We start from the raw sequence: 16,627 nt of genomic DNA, 5'->3' as shown, positions 1-16,627 counted from the left end.
CATAATAAATAAATAATAGTAATAACAAATATTTCACATTCATACAGTGGGTGCCAGCCACTATGTTTTTCAAATTACCTCCACTGTAGGATGGGGCAAACCTCAACTCTCCCTTCAATGTTGTGGAATCTTTTTATATATAAACAGTACAAATAATAGGACCTTGAGGCTCGTATGCACATGCAAACCTTTACTCTCACACAAAGTCCCACTGACTTCAGTGAAATTTTGCATGAGAGTTAAAGTTACAAGAGTAATGATCTATTTGCTGGATCGGGCCACAGGCTTTTAACAACTCCTCCAGAAATTCCCCCTTCCAGCCCCAGGAGAAACAGTTTAATTGAGCTTAATCTACTTTAATAACATGAAGGGCTGAGTCAACCCTTTCAAGATTTGAAGCTGTGGTTCCTCAAAGCTTAGGTATCTGAAGTATTTCAGTGTCTCCTTCAATAAAAACTAAGCTGAGTTGATCTCAGTTTTTACCCAGTTTGATATTTCTCAAGGTATTGTTGTTGTCTTTTCCAGGATTGACAAACACAATTTCTGTATAATAGAAGACATAAGTGCTGTAACCCAGAAACATTGCCATTATATTTCTAATGACAAAAAGATATTGGTCACAATGCACATGAGTCACTCTTTATATGCCACCACAATGCTTGTTTTCCATTTTGCAAAAGTGCACAGTAACACCGGATGCTGGTCTGTAATCTTGTAAACGGAGGTAATATGTATTTCCAAACAATCAAAAATGTAATAGTGCTAGAACTATCCTGAGCCGTTTGCTTATATTTCAAATGTCTAAACTAGCTGCCATGTAACAAGAACAAAGGGTGCTCTTGTGATTAAGGCACTGAACTGGGACTCAAGAGATCCATGACTCTTTCCACAGATTTCATGTGTGAACTTGGGTGAATCTCTTAATCTGCCTACACCTCAGTTTTCCATCTATAAAATGGAGATAATATTTCCTTTCTCCCTCATTTTGTCTGGCTTGTCAACTTAGATTGTAAGCTCTTCAGGGCAGGTACTGTCTCTCATTATGTTTGTATAGTGTCTAGCACAATGGGGGCCTCAAACTCAGTTGGGTCCTCTAGGTGTTATTTTAATAATCATTATTAATTATTATTAATTATAAAGCAATTCTAGAGTTGAGAACACCCTGCCAGCAGCCCCCTCTTTTATGCCAAGGAGTCCCCAGCTGCAGGATTATGTAAGAAATAAGGTGGTCTCTCAGGTAGCCAGAGCTCAAATCATTTATGAAATTATAAATCAAAAACAATGCCATACATTTTGCTTGAAAACTAACAGTAATCAATTAAGATGTTGGAGCACAAATAGACTGCTGCATTCTGCCCTAGCCAAAATTTCCCAAAATGGCCTGGTTGTATAGTGAATTGCAATATGTTAATATTCAAGGTTACAAAGATACAGAAAATGGTCAAGAAGTCCACATCCAAAACAAATGGTTTCACCTTTCTTGCTAAGTACAGATAATGAAAAATGGCTTTAGCAACAACTGCTACATGAGCATCTAGGACAGGGGTGGGCCACATTGGGGTGGGGAAATTGCTTGCAGGGCCATGAATGTAGGGCTTGGCCAGGGGGTTAGGGTGCAGGAGGGAGTGTGGGAGGAGGTGTGGTGTGCAGGAACGGGCTCAGGGGAAGGGGTTGGGGCAGAGGAGGGGTGTATGAGGGGGTTCAGGGAAGGGGGCTGGGATGCAGGAGGGGGTGCACAATGCAGCAGGGGGCTCAGGGCAGTGGTGCAGGGAGGGGTGCGGAGTGTGGGGGGGGCTCAGGGCAGGGGGTTGGGTTGCGAGGTGCGGCAGGGTGTAGGGGTGCAGGCAGGGGGCTCAGGGCAGGGAGGTGGGGTGTGGGGTGCAGGAGAGGTTCGGGGTGTGGGCTCTGGCCCGGCGCCACTAACCTGGAGTGGCTCTGGGGTGGTAGTGGCTCGCAGTGGGGCCATGGCAGGCTCCCTGCCAGCCCCGCACTGCTCTGGGAAATGGCCGGCACCACGTCTCTGCGGCCCTTGGGGGAGGGGGCTCAGAGGGCTCCGTGCACCTGTGAGTACCTCCCCCGAAGCTCTCATTGGCCGCAGTTCCCCGTTCCCGGCCAATGGGAGCTTCGGGGGAGGTACCCACATGCAAGGGCAGTGCGCGGAGCCCTCTGCCCCCTCCCAGCCCCCAGGGTCCGCAGGGACGTGGTCCTGGGCGGTTTTGGGAGCAGCGCAGGGCCCGCGGTGCCACGGGGGTGGCAATCCCGCAGGCCAGATCCAAAGCCCTGAGTAACCGGATCCGGCCCGCAGGCCGTAGTTTGCCCACTCCTGATCTAGGACCCTATGGCTCCTCCAAAACCCCTAGGTTACAAATCTGAGTCTTAAGAGGCAGGCATATCTGTAAAGAGGCTTGTAAAGTCACTGCCAATTCTTCCAGTTCTTTCCACTGACTTATGAATATTATTTGTTTTCTCCTGGCTGATGTTCGTTCAGCTGGATTTCAGCCAGAACCCAGTCTCATTCAGGCACCAGGTAAGGCACTCTACTGTACCAGCTGGATTGGATAAGATGGGGACATAAAGCTGGGTATCATCTACGTACTGAGGATACCACGGCTCATACTTCTTCAGTGACTCTCCTAACAGCCTCATAGATGTGTTGAACAGAAGGGGTTCTGTGTTGAACAGATGGAATTGCTGCATAAGAAAGCTCTCAGGATACCTGAACCACCGTCCATCACACCCCTTTGGGATATTTTAGACAAAAAGGTCTGAACCAGCACATCAAGGCAGCTCCACAAACCTCTTTTATCCAAGTCATATGATTAACAAGTTCAATGAAAACTGACAAACCTAAAAGAATCAGCATGGGGCTGGGGCATCTAACTTCCATCCACCACCAGGAGCAGATTTTCAGTTAATGCAAGCAGTGAAGTTTCCAATCATACCTGGGCACGAAACAAGATTGGCTAGAGTGAAGGAAATCTGAGGATTGCAGAATTGTCTCACCACAACCTACTTGGCCTTTTTCCCCAAAAAGGGGACATCCCAGACCAGTTGATACTTAGGGAGACCAAGCATGTAAAAAAATATCTTTTTTGAGCAGAAGTCTGTGTTTCCATCAAGGAAAGCGTCAGCCTGCCTTCCTGAATAGAGAGGCTGACCTTCTCCACCAAGATCTAATGCTTAGCACTTATAAAACACTGTATATATATTAAGTATGGTAATTATGCCTCACAATACCCTTCAGAGGTACTGTCATCCCCAGTTTCTCAGAGGAATAAAGTGAGGCAGAATAAAGATTAAGGAATTTGCCCAAAGAGAGTCTGTATCAGAACCAGAGGTTAGAATTCTGGAGGCTCTGCCTACTCCATTCTGTGCTCAACCCACTAGACTACACTCCTTTTTCAAGGTGTATGGGTATCTGATATGATTAACCAGTGATTTACTCATGAAATTCCAAGGCCGAGAGAGAGGAAGTCACACGAAATATCAAAATTTGAAATAATGTAAATAGTATATTGTAATTATTTACCAAATTAAAATGCAAACCACAGCAAAATATACAAAAAAGAGGGAAGGGGAACTATAAAATGGCTCAAAAAATAGCATCCTTCTTTTTCAACAGTGTTTTGTGGATAAACTGCTTCCTAAGTTGTAAGATCTTCATGGCAGCAACCATATCTTCTAGTGTCAATAAAGGGCCACACATATTTGGCACTGTATAAATAATATCTACTTATTTTACAGACTAAAATATTTTTTATTCCTATCAGTATTGCAGGACCAACCTTGCTACAGGAGTGTGACCTAAATTCCGTTCTGTGTTACGTATCATCTACATAAACTTTCGTACTAGCAATAAAGAAAGAACACACAGAATGACTCTCAGAGGTCAGGCTTAGTTTGTTGGGCTGATAGTTTAAAAAAGAAATCTATTACTTGTAAACTGAAAATCTGGAGTGATTACTTTGGTCCGCAGTAGAAAAAAGGACCCCTTGTTGATCCTGGGTATAGCTGACCTGCTGCAGTACATGGTTTAGCTGCAAAAGTACAGAAAGGCCTTGTCCACATTGGGATTTGCCTTGATTGCAGCCAGCAGTGTAGCTGTGATAGTGCATACCTCAAGTATAAACAAGAAAAGATGTAATTTTGGCTGGAATTGGGGAAAATCCCCAGCGCAGACCATAGGTGCTGGAACTAGGGATGATGGCGGTGCTGCCGCACCCCCTGATTTGAAGTGGATTCTATTATATCCAGGGTTTACAGTTTGGTTCAATGGCTCTCAGCACCTTCACTATACAAATTGTTCCAGCACCCCTGGCGCAGACAAGACCAAAGACAAGCTGTATTCAACACCATTTTGGAACCCATGGTTAAAACCTGGACACACGCATACCTCCTCCTTCATGGTTCGTGCCCCCTCTGTTTATTTATTTATTTTATTACATCCTTCCTATGCCAGTGGTGGCACACAGGATGGAAACTGGTCTCTTCCATTCTTCTCTGTCATTTGCTACTGCTTCCATCTGCTCTACGGTGTTGAGATCCATTGTTCTATCCTCCCTGCTACGAAATCTTCTTAAGGTTTCTATTGGGCACCCTCATTTCCTCACACCAGTTGATTGCCACTAGACAGCTTCATGCAGGAGTCTGTGTGCTGGCATCCAGAATACATGCCCCAAACATGTCTAGTGCTTCCTTCTGATTCTGGTGGAAATGAGCTGTTGGTTGGTGATTTCTCAGATCTCTTCACTGGTGACTAAGTCTTTCCAACCAATGCTCAGAATGTTTCATAGGCATTTATTTCTGAAGCTGTGTAGTTTTCTAACTTTTTGGTAGATTTCCTTAGCTCACAGCTGTATATTAGCACCAAGATTACATTTGAAGTGAAAATTCTCAGTTTTGTTCTGGTGCTGTATATCTTTGATTTCTGTATGTTGTTTAGTAAATGCTGTGGATGCCTTTCCTGTTCTTGATGTCACATTCTTCTTGAGGTGTCCATTGGTCAGTATGGTGCTGCCCAGGTAGATGAACTCTTCTATTTTCTTGATATTTTTGCCTTTAAAGTTATGTTACTGCTTTATGTCTGGGTTTCATGGATGTATGTTTTAGAATAACTAATTCTGAGTCCTGCTTGGCCTGCTGTTTTCACTAGGTTGTCTGTCTGCTATTTTTTGGGGTGTTAGTAACACAATATCATCAGCAAAGTCTAGGTCTTCTAGGCATTTGCCACCTACCCTTGCTACACCACTATTTTTGTTGCTAATACACTTTTTTATTATTCAGTCTATGGCAATGCCAAACAACAATAGAAATAAAATGCAGCCTTGTTTCATGCCGGTGTTCACATAGAAGCACTCTGGTTGTTTCCCTTACAGAGTGCTTCATTCACATCTTTGTCATGGCTTTAATGATGTTAACAACTTTACCTGAGATTCTGTAGGACTGAAGAATATGCCACTATGTATGTCTGTGCAGGCTGTCAAATCCATTCAGAAAATCAATGTATTTGAAGATGAGAGGAGCTTGCCATCATGGGCACACGTGAACTGCTGGCTGGGGGAGACTAGCCCTCAGCCTCACCCCTTCCACCCCCCTACTAGAGCCCAGAGGCCCCCCCCAGCTGCGGCCACTGGCCCAGTCCGGCCCCAGGATAACCCCCAAGCCCCAAAGGAGCGCCGGTAGGGCGGGCAGCATGCTGCCGCAACCCCCCCATGTACAACCCCAGCCTCCCTAGCTCCGGAGCGCAGGTGGCCCCAGCCCCGGAGCGCTAGGATGGTGAGGCCCCAGCCCCAGCCAGAGCACTGGTGGCTGGAGGCCTGGAGCTGCAGGCAGGGAGCAGTGGTAAGCAGGAGGCGGAGCCACGCCTGGCTGTTTGGGGAGGCACAGCCTCCCCCAGCCTATGCAACATGCTGCCCATGCTTGCTATTCCATACATTATGACGGTCCTTAGTGTGAATACCTGATCTACACAGGATTTCTCAGGTTTGAATCCATCCTGCTCTTCTGAGCTTTGCATCCTCTCCACCCACTGCTAAAATGCTGGAGATTTTTGAGACAAGCTTGAGAAATTCTCCAAAACCTAGAAGTTAGACAAATATTCCCCATCCCTCCACAACTGTCTCTTATCTTTGGCTCACACAGACTCACGCCTCTATTCTCACTGGGCCTTCTCTACACCACCCCGATCTGTACCCCCATTCCAGTTTGCACTCAGGGCTGAAAGTCAACCCCTGTCCCATAGACAGTCCATCTGGCTGTTTGTCCCACATAGGGTGATCAGATAGCAAGTGTGAAAAATCAGGACACTTTTTTTTTCCGAGGTGGGGGAGGAGGAAGGGGAGTGGTATAGTTGCATATGTAAGACAAATCCTCTAATATCAGAGGGTCCCAATAACATCAGGATGCCTTGTCACCCTAATGCCACACACGCTGAAGGAAGAGGGAGCTGCTGAGGCTGGGAAGAGGAGCCAGGTTTAATGGGCAGCGAGGAGGTGCTAATCGTGTGTGTGTGTGGAAGAGGGGTGAGTGGTTTAACTCGGGGCAGGGAGGCGGTTACTCTGCTAAGGGCTTGGCAGGAGGACAGAGGCTCGGTGCTGCTGGGGCAGAGACGGCGAAGACGGGCTGCTGCGGGCGATGCGGGGGTGCTGGGCACGGCACAGGTGGGCCCGGGGGGGTTACAGCGTGGCCACACTTCGCACGTGCAGCGCCCCCGGGCGCCCCGCCTCAGCGAGCGCAGCGGGACAGAATCCCCGCAGCTGCCCGGACCCACTCTCAGCGCCGCTAACCCCCCCCCCCCCAGCTCGCCTGCACCGCCCGGCGTTCCACGACGAGCCGCACCGGACAGACACCCCCGGCCGCCAACCGGGAGCGGGCACCGCCCACTCCCCACCCGCGCTGGCCATTCCTAGGGCAGCGGCCGGGGTGGGCGCGGCTGCAGCGTTCTCCCCGGGGCGGCGCGCGCTGCGGGCGCCGCCTCTCCACGTGCGCTGCCTTGAGAAGGCAACAAAGCGGCTCCCGCGGCGTGTTTACAGCCGCCAGCCGGGTCCGAGGGGGTAGCGCCTGGGGCTGCCTGGCCCCTCACTGTGCAGCCTGGGCAAGTAGCAGCAGCAGCCGCCGCCGCCCGTGCCCCCGTCCTGGCTCCGCTGGGGCGTGTCTGTGGGAAGCCAGTGAATGTATCCGCGTTTCAGTCCCTCTCCCTGCTCTCGGGGGTGGTGAAGGGTACCTGGCCGCAGGGTGTGAGCGGGGAGTTGCGCTGAGGCAGAGCCTTGGGTGCTGCGTCCGAGAGAAGGAGCTCAGGTTCCTCCTGCGCTTGGCAAAATCCAACCCCTCTCGCCCTCCTAAAAAGAGGGAGGGGTATCGGTTGGCTGTTGGCTCCTGCGGTAAGTACTGAGGTGTACTGAGATCTATCGCAGAGCTACTGTTCTATCTAAAATGAAATATCAGGGTAGCCCTGTTAGTCTGTATCCACAAAAACGACAGGGAGTCCCGTGGCACCTTAAAGACTAACAGATTTATTTAGGCATAAGCTTTCATGGGTAAAACACTCACTCATGCCCCCAAAAATCTGTTAGTCTTTAAGGTACCAGCGGACTCCCTGTTGGCTTTTATCTAAAGCGAAGTTTCCAAAGCCGCTGTTTTTTTGTTTTTTGTTTTGCAACAGGTTTGTATAGACTTAAGCTCCGTTATGCTATTATTAGGGATGAAATTTACTAAACCCGGTTTTGGCACATCTATCCACTCTATTGTCTTTTGCTTTACCTACTTAAACGTTTAAGGTATTGCTAGTTTCCAGAGTCTTTAACAACAGAATTCTCCTATTGCAACAGGTGCTTAAATACAGAAATGAGGATCACTGATCAAAGCCACTCCATTTCTCCTGGTCTGCTTTTGGTTCTAAATTCAGGCTACTATGTTATTAACATAATGGGGGTTGACGTTTCCAAAGCTCGTTGGAACAGGTCCCCCTTCTTCCCCACCCCCTCCAGAACATGAATCTTTAATCACTTGAATATACTTAGATGTAGACTACTTTGTTATGGGAGTGGGGTAGTTCATTACTGTTATCATTGTTTGTGTAAGTGCAATATTGCATCTTGTCTTAAATGTCAGGATTAAGATATTTAGTGATGTTTTCCATTATCTTCATTTAGGGTTTTTAAATCATTCTTTTGGGAATTTCACTTTGGTGAGTTGTCTTTTATAGGTTTGCTTTAAGGAGTAAAATCTTGGTTCAGCACTTTTCAATGTTGAGACTAGAATCTTTCATCTGTCTTTGTTCAGTACCCTAAATAGTCAGGTGCCTGACTCCTGTCTGCACTACAGCTTCTACCATTTTTACCATTGATGAAGCTGGACCACAGGCGAATCCAACTATGAAGTTTCCTAGTGAAGGCAAGGTCTAAGAGAATTAGATGTTGATACTTCTGTAGTGGTGGGAACATTTCTATGCCAATTCCTCCAACAGTTTTGCTAACTGGTCTGTTTCTAGAAAAAGAGAATCACCTCTGATTAAAACAAAGCCCAGCTGAAGTAAGGGTTTGAATCAATTATTGACTCGTGGTAAACTTAGGGTTTGTTACTGTTACACCTGTCTCCTACTAAAAACCAAGAAAATTTACACACACACCCCTTTCCTTTTCCTCTGTTCGGGAGCCTGTGATTTAGTACTGTATAATATAAGACAGGAGTCCAGACTACTTCAGTGTTCTTAGCTGATGCACTCCATTGCTTTTCTCCCTGAAAATGCTTCAGAGAGAGAGTGTGGTCAACAAAAAGAGCTTGGGAATTTTAGAAGGGGCAGTTAGTAGCTAATGTGAAAGTTGTTTTCACATAATTTTCTTAAAGAAATCTTAGGCAGTAAAGGAATATTGGGGGTTGGAAGTCGATCAGGTGGGAGTTTGTAACAAAGCAGAATTTCAAAGTAAATGATACTGCAAAATTTTTGTTGTGTCTCTGGCTACAAGTCAGATGTAAGGCAAACAGATGCAAATCTAAGATGCGTTTGTGTATATAAATGTATTAAGTATTTCTTCTGAGGAGCTATAATTTTGCACAAATACAGATTAATAATGACACATTGTCATTGCTAAGATACCTTGGAGTACTACTTGCCTCTCTGATTTAAGGTTATATTTTCTGTGGAAATGATGTGGATTGCAAACCAGCAATGCTGACAGTGTTCAGTCCTGTCATGAGAAGGAGTTTTCACTTTGTGTGGTGTTGAAATTTTATTCTTAGTCTCTTGAAAAATCTTCAGTGCTGCCTACTGTGCTGGTATTTTCCCATCACTTATACACATTTTTTTCATCAAGTTCTTAACATCGGTATAATTCATAGATTCTCATTGTAGTTCCTCCGTAGCAGATCTCTCTGCATTTTGGTTATTAATCCTCTAGTTAAAATTATTAGTCTCTAGACTTTCAGAACATCTAATTGTTCTGGTACATGACTGAAATTAAAATGATTTTATTGCCACAAAAATGGCAAGACTTGGAAATAAATCTGTTGGAAGTAGTACAAGATGAGATTCTTGCATATTGATGCTAGTCTGCATGTTTTCACTATGTAAGCCTCTTTATGAGCATGAGGTATATTTTTGTGTTAATCCACACACATTTTGCAATAATTAATTCTTATGAATGGTTTACATTCATAACTAAAATCATCTTGGATATGGACTTTATATGACCAATAAAAACCAACTGATATCTTTCAGTTGTAAGCAGAGTATAGTCAGCAAAACTGTAGATCAATTAAATTCCACTGCCAAAAAGACTTACTTAACGCAAAGTTAAGGTTGCTTCTGGGGTTGCCTTGCGCCCTTCCAGAGTGCGAAGGGCACTAAACTCTGAAAGCCAGGAAATACAAAGGTAAGGTAATGCTTCACAGGCAACCTCGACTCTGGTTCCTTTGAACAATGTCTGGGAGTCTCTATGAAAGATCCCGGGCCAGTACCTTTATCAAGTTTCAGAGTAACAGCCGTGTTAGTCTGTATTCGCAAAAAGAAAAGGAGTACTTGTGGCACCTTAGAGACTAACCAATTTATTAGAGCATAAGCTTTCGTGAGCTACAGCTCACTTCCTCAGATGCATATCGTGGAAACTGCAGCAGGCTTTATATATACACAGAGAATATGAAACAATACCTACTCCCACCCCACTGTCCTGCTGGTAATAGCTTATCTAAAGTGATCATCAGGTGGGCCATTTCCAGCACAAATCCAGGTTTTCTCACCCTCCACCCCCCCACACAAATTCACTCTCCTGCAGGAGAGTTCCTGCAGAGTCTCCTGCAGAGTCTCCTGCAGGAGAGTGAATTTGTGTGGGGGGGTGGAGGGTGAGAAAACCTGGATTTGTGCTGGAAATGGCCCATCTGATGATCACTTTAGATAAGCTATTACCAGCAGGACAGTGGGGTGGGAGTAGGTATTGTTTCATATTCTCTGTGTATATATAAAGCCTGCTGCAGTTTCCACGATATGCATCTGAGGAAGTGAGCTGTAGCTCACGAAAGCTTATGCTCTAATAAATTGGTTAGTCTCTAAGGTGCCACAAGTACTCCTTTTCTTTTTACCTTTATCAAGGGATCGATGGGAAAAACTCTTTAGAGTGCATAAATTGTTAAAACTCATTCATCTTTGCCTTAAGGAATGCTTCAGGGCCATCCTCTTAGCTCAGTAAACTTTGTGGTGCAGGGTGGTGTGTGCCAACATCCCTAGTATTCCTAGGAGCAATGGGGGAGCTCAGAAGATAGGGAGGATGTATGGCAGTATGTGAATGTCAGTACAGATAAGGCATTCTAGTGGGCATAGAGACTGTGCAAGGGATTGTTAGAATAGTTCGCCCCATCATTATGTTGCTTGTTCCTTTTGACATTGCTAGTGGATGTTGTGACCTGTGCAGGTGAGAGTAAGTGCCAATCCCTGGCATGGCAATCTTTGGCACACGGCCCGCCAGGGTAATCCCTGGTGGGCCGGGCTGGTTTGTTTACCTGCTGCGTCCACAGGTTCGGCTGATCGTGGCTCCCACTGGCCGCGGTTTGCCGCTCTAAGCCCTCAGCCTGCGCCACTTCCCGCAGCCCCCATTGGCCTGGAGCGGTGAACCGCGGCCAGTGGGATCGGTCGAATCCTCAGATGTGGTAGGTAAACAAACCAGCAGGCTTGCCATGGGACTTACCCTGGTGGGCTGCGTTCCAAAGGTTGCTGATCCCTGTGCTATGCTAACCAGCTGCAAGTACTCCCTGAATCAATACTGTAAGACCTAGTTTCCTGAGAAGTGTGTGTGTGGGGGGTCTAATTAAGAGTAATGAAGTGGAGTTGTGGTGAGCACGAAAATTCATCTATGTTAAGTGTCCTTTGTCATCCCCTCAGGGCAGAGTTAAGGTAGTACCATGGGAGTGTAGTGTAGCAGGCATTACCTTAACTCTGTATTTCAGAGGTTTAAGTGTAGCCGCTCTGCACATTCTGGAACGGTACAGGGCAGTGGAAGATAACCTAACTCTGTGCTAACAACGTTTTTGGCGGTCAGTATCTTTTTTGTTCTTAAAGAAAGCAGGGTTAGTGAGGTGTGCTGGAATGAGGGGCATTGAAAGGGAGATGATTGTGAGGGCCATTTGGAGGGTTTGTGGCATCTGCCAGCATTTTTGTACCTACCAACTGAGGACTGGAGAATTATGGTAGCCCCAGAGAACTGCTGCCTTTGCTGGGGGAAGTAGATCTATATCCCTCTTTCCTCAGAAAGGAGGGAGGATGGAGAAGGGGAATGCCATGAGTCTGTGTAGTGAAGTGACTCTTCTGAGTTTTTTTTTTTTTTCTTTTTCCCCTTCTTTGTATACCCCCTAAGGTATCAGACTTCACAGAAAAAAGAAAAGGAGTACTTGTACCACAAGTACTCCTTCTCTTTTTACGGATACAGACTAAAACGGCTGCTACTCTGAGACTTCTCAGAGAGTCAGACTTCCCCCCACAGATAGCCAGACTTCCCCGCTATCTTTTTGGGAAGTGTTTGCATCAGCATTCGTAGCCACTTCTCCTGCCCCTCAGCCATGCTGTTCTCTTCCTTCTCTGAACTTTGGGCTCCCCTAATGAGAGGTAACTACCTCTCTGCAGGGGTCCTCAGGCCGTGTGCTACATCACCTGTGCGCTTTTCTCTCCTCCAGTGGCCTCTGGTGGTGCAAGAGTCTCTACAAAATACGTTTCAAAAGGGCGAGGGTGCTTTAGCATGTAAGACTTTTACCAAAACAAATTGTGTATTTCCAACATCGATTGCATAGAATTTTAAAGAGCCACTTAGCTCCTGGAAAACTTTATACTGTCCAACCAAAATGTTTTTCAATGTCCTGTTTTTATTAGTAGAAATCTGGAATGACAACATGACAGCTCATCCGCACCTTGTAGTATATTGCTTTAAGTTATAATTTTCTGACACCTCCATTGGTTACTATAGAAATGTTCATAATGTCACAATACCATTATGACTTCAGGTGAGAACTAACAAATGGATTCCTAAAGAGCAAATAACTTGCCAACATCTCAGCTTAAAAAATTCAGAAAGAAACAGAAAATACATATGTATGCATAAGCACATATAGAAAAGTTTTATAGAACTCAATTTGTGGTAGCCTTTCTGGTCTATTATTGCGGAATAGTGTCTGCATCCTTTTGATAGCCTAGTTTGGAGAATTTTGTGGCAAATGAGTCTTTTATAAAAGTGGTAAGCTGAGTTTAAAAACTCATTAATAAATCTTAAAAGTGAAAGGATCAGCCATTTTTGCATGTGTGTGTTCCTCTGATTAATTTGAGTCTGTTCAGATACGATAGGAAGCTTGGTGGTGAGGTAGGGATGCTGTCTGTTGTTTTAGATCTATATTCCTGGCATGCATACGTTATCCCCAACAAAAAGAGTTAGTAAACAGTCTTTTTAGAGGATTCTGAACATCTTAAGAAACAAAGATGTATTGGATACTGCTCTCCATTTACTGTTACTAATTTGATCCACTAGCACCTCAGGTATAAGGGACATGAACTGGTGGCAAACTTTATATCTGTTCAGTGCACAACAAAGTAGTATTCCCACTGTTAGACTGATTCAAAATAATGTAAATGACTTGCATGCCTGATCTACTCCAAGGTTACGATTCTTCTGTTCCTACAGAAATTCCTTTTTAACTACACTGCTCCTTGATTATCTTAGCACTGTTTAGCTGCAGTCCCTTAATTCTTTCTGTGGTGGTGGTCAGCCTGCTATTTTAACCGGGACAGATTGAGGGGCACAGCCTATCCAAATAATCCTCTTCTAAGTGTGAGTCGCTCTTTAGCATTTTATTTTGCCATTCTTTTTCCTTGGAAAACAACATTGTTTTTCATATTTGTTTAAAATTCTTGGCTTCCTCTTTCCTTTCCCTGCAAGGTTTAACTTCATAATAGCCAGGAATTGTTTTCTGTACCGTAGTTTGGGTTCCTTTTTGTTTTTGTTTTTTAAATTTCCCTATTCCTTTAAAATTTGGTTCCTAGCAGTACCTTGTGTGGCCCATGAAGCTGTATTTAATCTTAAAAGCACTGCTGTTTGTGTTAATTTTGTTGGGGTTTTGGCAGACTGGAGTTTTCGCTCTTCTATTGTACTAAACAGCAAGCTGTGTTCCAGAAATAATGGACACAAGATATCTGAAAGTCAACACATTTTACACAGATGAGGTGATGTTACTCTCTGCACTCACTGAAACTGACTGACTACATTTTAAAGTAAGCACTGCAGAAATTGCTTTCTTTAAAAAGCAAATCTGTATCCAATATGGTGTAGACTCTGAATATTTGGATTTTGTGATTAAATTAACTATTGGGTAACATTTGAATTGGAGGGAAAGAGTGTGGATTTTCCTTCTGGTGGAGTTCATTCCATTTTTTGAGATGGTATTAGCATAACTATTCTTGTCTGGGATGGGTTATGAGGAGCAGGGTTTTTATTTATATATTTTTGTTTTTAGAAGTGCATCAGATTACACCAATTAGCATGTAATTATAAGAAACCTTCCTTAGGGAGGAGATTCTTAGATCTCTTACAAAGGGTTTATTTATTAACCACCTAACTCTCCAATATTTTGTGCACCATTCAGTGCAATCAGACTGACGCTCTTTGGCCATGTCTGCATTTCTTTCTGAAATTCTCCTGCTGTTACTGTAACATTTTGGGAGCACTAGAGCAGGCTGGCTGCTGATGTTCATGCCTTCTTACCACTGTGTTGTCTAGACCTGCTTTGAGGTCTAGACAATATAGTAATAGAAATGCATATGGATAGTCTACATGGTTCTATCACTATGTCTTCTAATCCTGCTCCGAGCAGATCTAGAGGTCATGGTGGTAAAAACATGTCTGTCTACATTAGCACTCCCATTGGTGGTAGCGCAGGTGAAGCAAAAGCAGAGTTAGATTTGCAGAGAGATGCAGATGCTGCTTTTGGGACCACTTTAAGACTGTGTCTTCACTAGGGAAAAGTGTTTAGAAAAGCGTTAGAAATATTTTGATTTGGTTTTACAAATGTTTCAATTCAGGTTGACAGAACATGAATCAAAATATTTCATCTGGGTCCTCTCCCCCCCCCCCCCCCAACCCCCCGCCACTAATCATCAAAACATTTCAGCAAAATCAAAATTTTCCCATGTTAATTGAAAATTTTCAGAAACTGCATTTTCTATAAAAACAAATTAACAAAACTACATTGGCAAAATATTCCTGACCAGCTGTGGCGCAAGGGTATAATTATAAATGTTACATTACCCTTCCGAAAAACCTCAGTATAATCCCAGCAGGCTTGACAAATGTAACAAGTACTTGGAGAACTTGCCCTGGAGTGATACCAATAGTAGATCCCATTCTTTACTTCTCTGAACCACTTGGAAAAAGTCTCCTAGCCCTAAGATGCTGGGAAGGAGGAGAGCCACATTTTCAGTCTTTCTGCCTTGTCATGGTGCCTTGGATGGGAAGAATTCCATTCTCAGCTTGCTATCTCATTTCTAGTAGCAAGGGGCAGTGCCACTAACTCTTTTCCTTCTGTCTTATTATGAAGATCAAGGGGTGTGTGTGTATAAAATAACTTTTTTCTCTGCCCCACTTTGCACTGCCAAAACACTCGCTCATTTCTCTCTCGGACTGAAACACATGAGCAGAGGAAGGGAGCACCAAACCTAGGAGTGTTCTCTGCTCTGCTTCATATTCATGTATCAGGCAGTGTGTGCCGCTCTCTACTCCAAGGGGAATTCTGTGACAAAAAAATGTAAAATTCTGCACACAATATTTTAAAATTCTGCATATTTTGTCAAAATAACACAATATAATCACACCAGTTTCAATTATTATGGTAATTTATTTCAAAATACTGGTCAGCAAGTATGCCTGTAAAAATTACCCCCCCCCCCAAAAAATTTAGGTAATTGTTTTTTTTGACCAATAGATTTCTTACTAGTCATATTAATACAGAACTTTAAGTAATTCATTTAAAGTACAGTACAGAAATGTATTTGCCACACTTCAGAAGCAGTGCAAAGGCTTGTGGGGATAGGGAAGGAGCCTGGGAGTGAACATGGAGGGTTGTTGGGTGTGAAGTACGGAACAGGCTTTGTTTGGGGGAATGAGGGAAGGGATTGTTTGGGAGTTGAGGAGCCTCCCCCATGCAGACCCTGGCTGATCCCAAGCCTCTCCCATACAGTCAGCACATCTACCCCCATCCCCTTGTGGCCTTGCAGCACCCCTTTCATACAGCCACTGACTCAGCGCTGTCACCCCACTAGTTCCCAGTCTGTACCCCTCCCCCCCAGCAGCCAGTGTGCCCCATGGCTCCATCGGCAGGTTGTTGTGAGGAATGGCTGCTGGCTGTTCTGGTGCCACAGCGGCCCCAGGTGGGTGAAGGGCATAATTGCAGCACTTCTCAGGCAGAATGTATTTTCTGCAGGGGGAAAAAAAATTGTCAGACATGAATTCTGCACATGTGCAGTAGCTCAGAATTCCCCCAGGAGTAACTCTTCTGTGATCAGTACTGGATTGCTGGTTCTGCTTATGCATTGCCATAGATGTGCTTACTCTGATGAATGAGGGCCAGTGATGGAAGGGCAATGCACATGCATTTCTGGGTAGAGCTGAACTCTCTATTAGTGAATATCTTTCCAAGCCCTGCACCTTAAACCACGAAGAATAAGAAAAGTCCTACTAAAAATTACACTGGTGGTACGATTGACAATAGGAGCATGGTGTTTGGATGAACTTTGTTCTGTTGTATGTTTGTGTAGTGCAGTTGTGATACAGAAGAGCCCAGATTCTGTTCTCTACCGCATGACCTGCTCTATCCCATATTTCCACAGTCCCATACTGTGCTCTGTACACATCTAAGCTAATCAATAATTCTAATGGCTACTAAATCTTAGACTCATATTCATGTGCTTGATTTATGCAGCCTGTACACATCCTATAAATCACGCAAGTTTTGTTAATCGATATTTACCGCAGAAACTGGAGGGACGAGCCTTGTAGAAATAAACAAATTAATTATAACGAAGAACTTCTTGTCAGTAGTTCAATTTCATTTGCAGAAGGAGCACTTACAGCTACTGTGTCAATGGGGAAGGTGAGATGGGTGATCC

At 44.5% G+C, this 16,627-nt stretch overlaps 1 protein-coding gene and 1 long non-coding RNA gene across 10 annotated transcripts in view; one reads left to right on the top strand and one right to left on the bottom strand.

Moving 5' to 3' along the window:
- LOC140909204 (uncharacterized) overlaps nucleotides 1–14,879 on the bottom strand; it is an 80,066-nt gene extending 65,187 nt beyond the window's left edge. For 3 of the 4 annotated variants that reach the window (XR_012158135.1, XR_012158134.1, XR_012158133.1), the window contains exon 1: nucleotides 1,925–2,020. This is a non-coding gene — a long non-coding RNA (uncharacterized lncRNA). Of the gene's footprint in view, nucleotides 1–1,924; nucleotides 2,021–14,771 lie in introns of those variants that run through there. The other variant, XR_012158136.1, reaches the window with a different exon arrangement.
- FRMD1 (FERM domain containing 1) overlaps nucleotides 6,419–16,627 on the top strand; it is a 67,435-nt gene continuing 57,226 nt past the window's right edge. For 2 of the 6 annotated variants that reach the window (XM_073337955.1, XM_073337954.1), the window contains exon 1: nucleotides 7,018–7,379. The gene's annotated coding sequence lies outside the window, so the exon portion shown is untranslated. Of the gene's footprint in view, nucleotides 6,522–6,641; nucleotides 6,660–7,017; nucleotides 7,380–11,454; nucleotides 11,521–16,627 lie in introns of those variants that run through there. The other 4 variants (XM_073337950.1, XM_073337952.1, XM_073337949.1 and 1 more) reach the window with 4 other exon arrangements.

The sequence above is a fragment of the Lepidochelys kempii genome, chromosome 3, assembly GCF_965140265.1.
Source record: "Lepidochelys kempii isolate rLepKem1 chromosome 3, rLepKem1.hap2, whole genome shotgun sequence".
Classification (NCBI taxonomy): domain Eukaryota; kingdom Metazoa; phylum Chordata; order Testudines; family Cheloniidae; genus Lepidochelys; species Lepidochelys kempii.
Note: the sequence above shows the minus strand (reverse complement) of the source record. Positions and strands in the feature narration are given on the sequence as shown.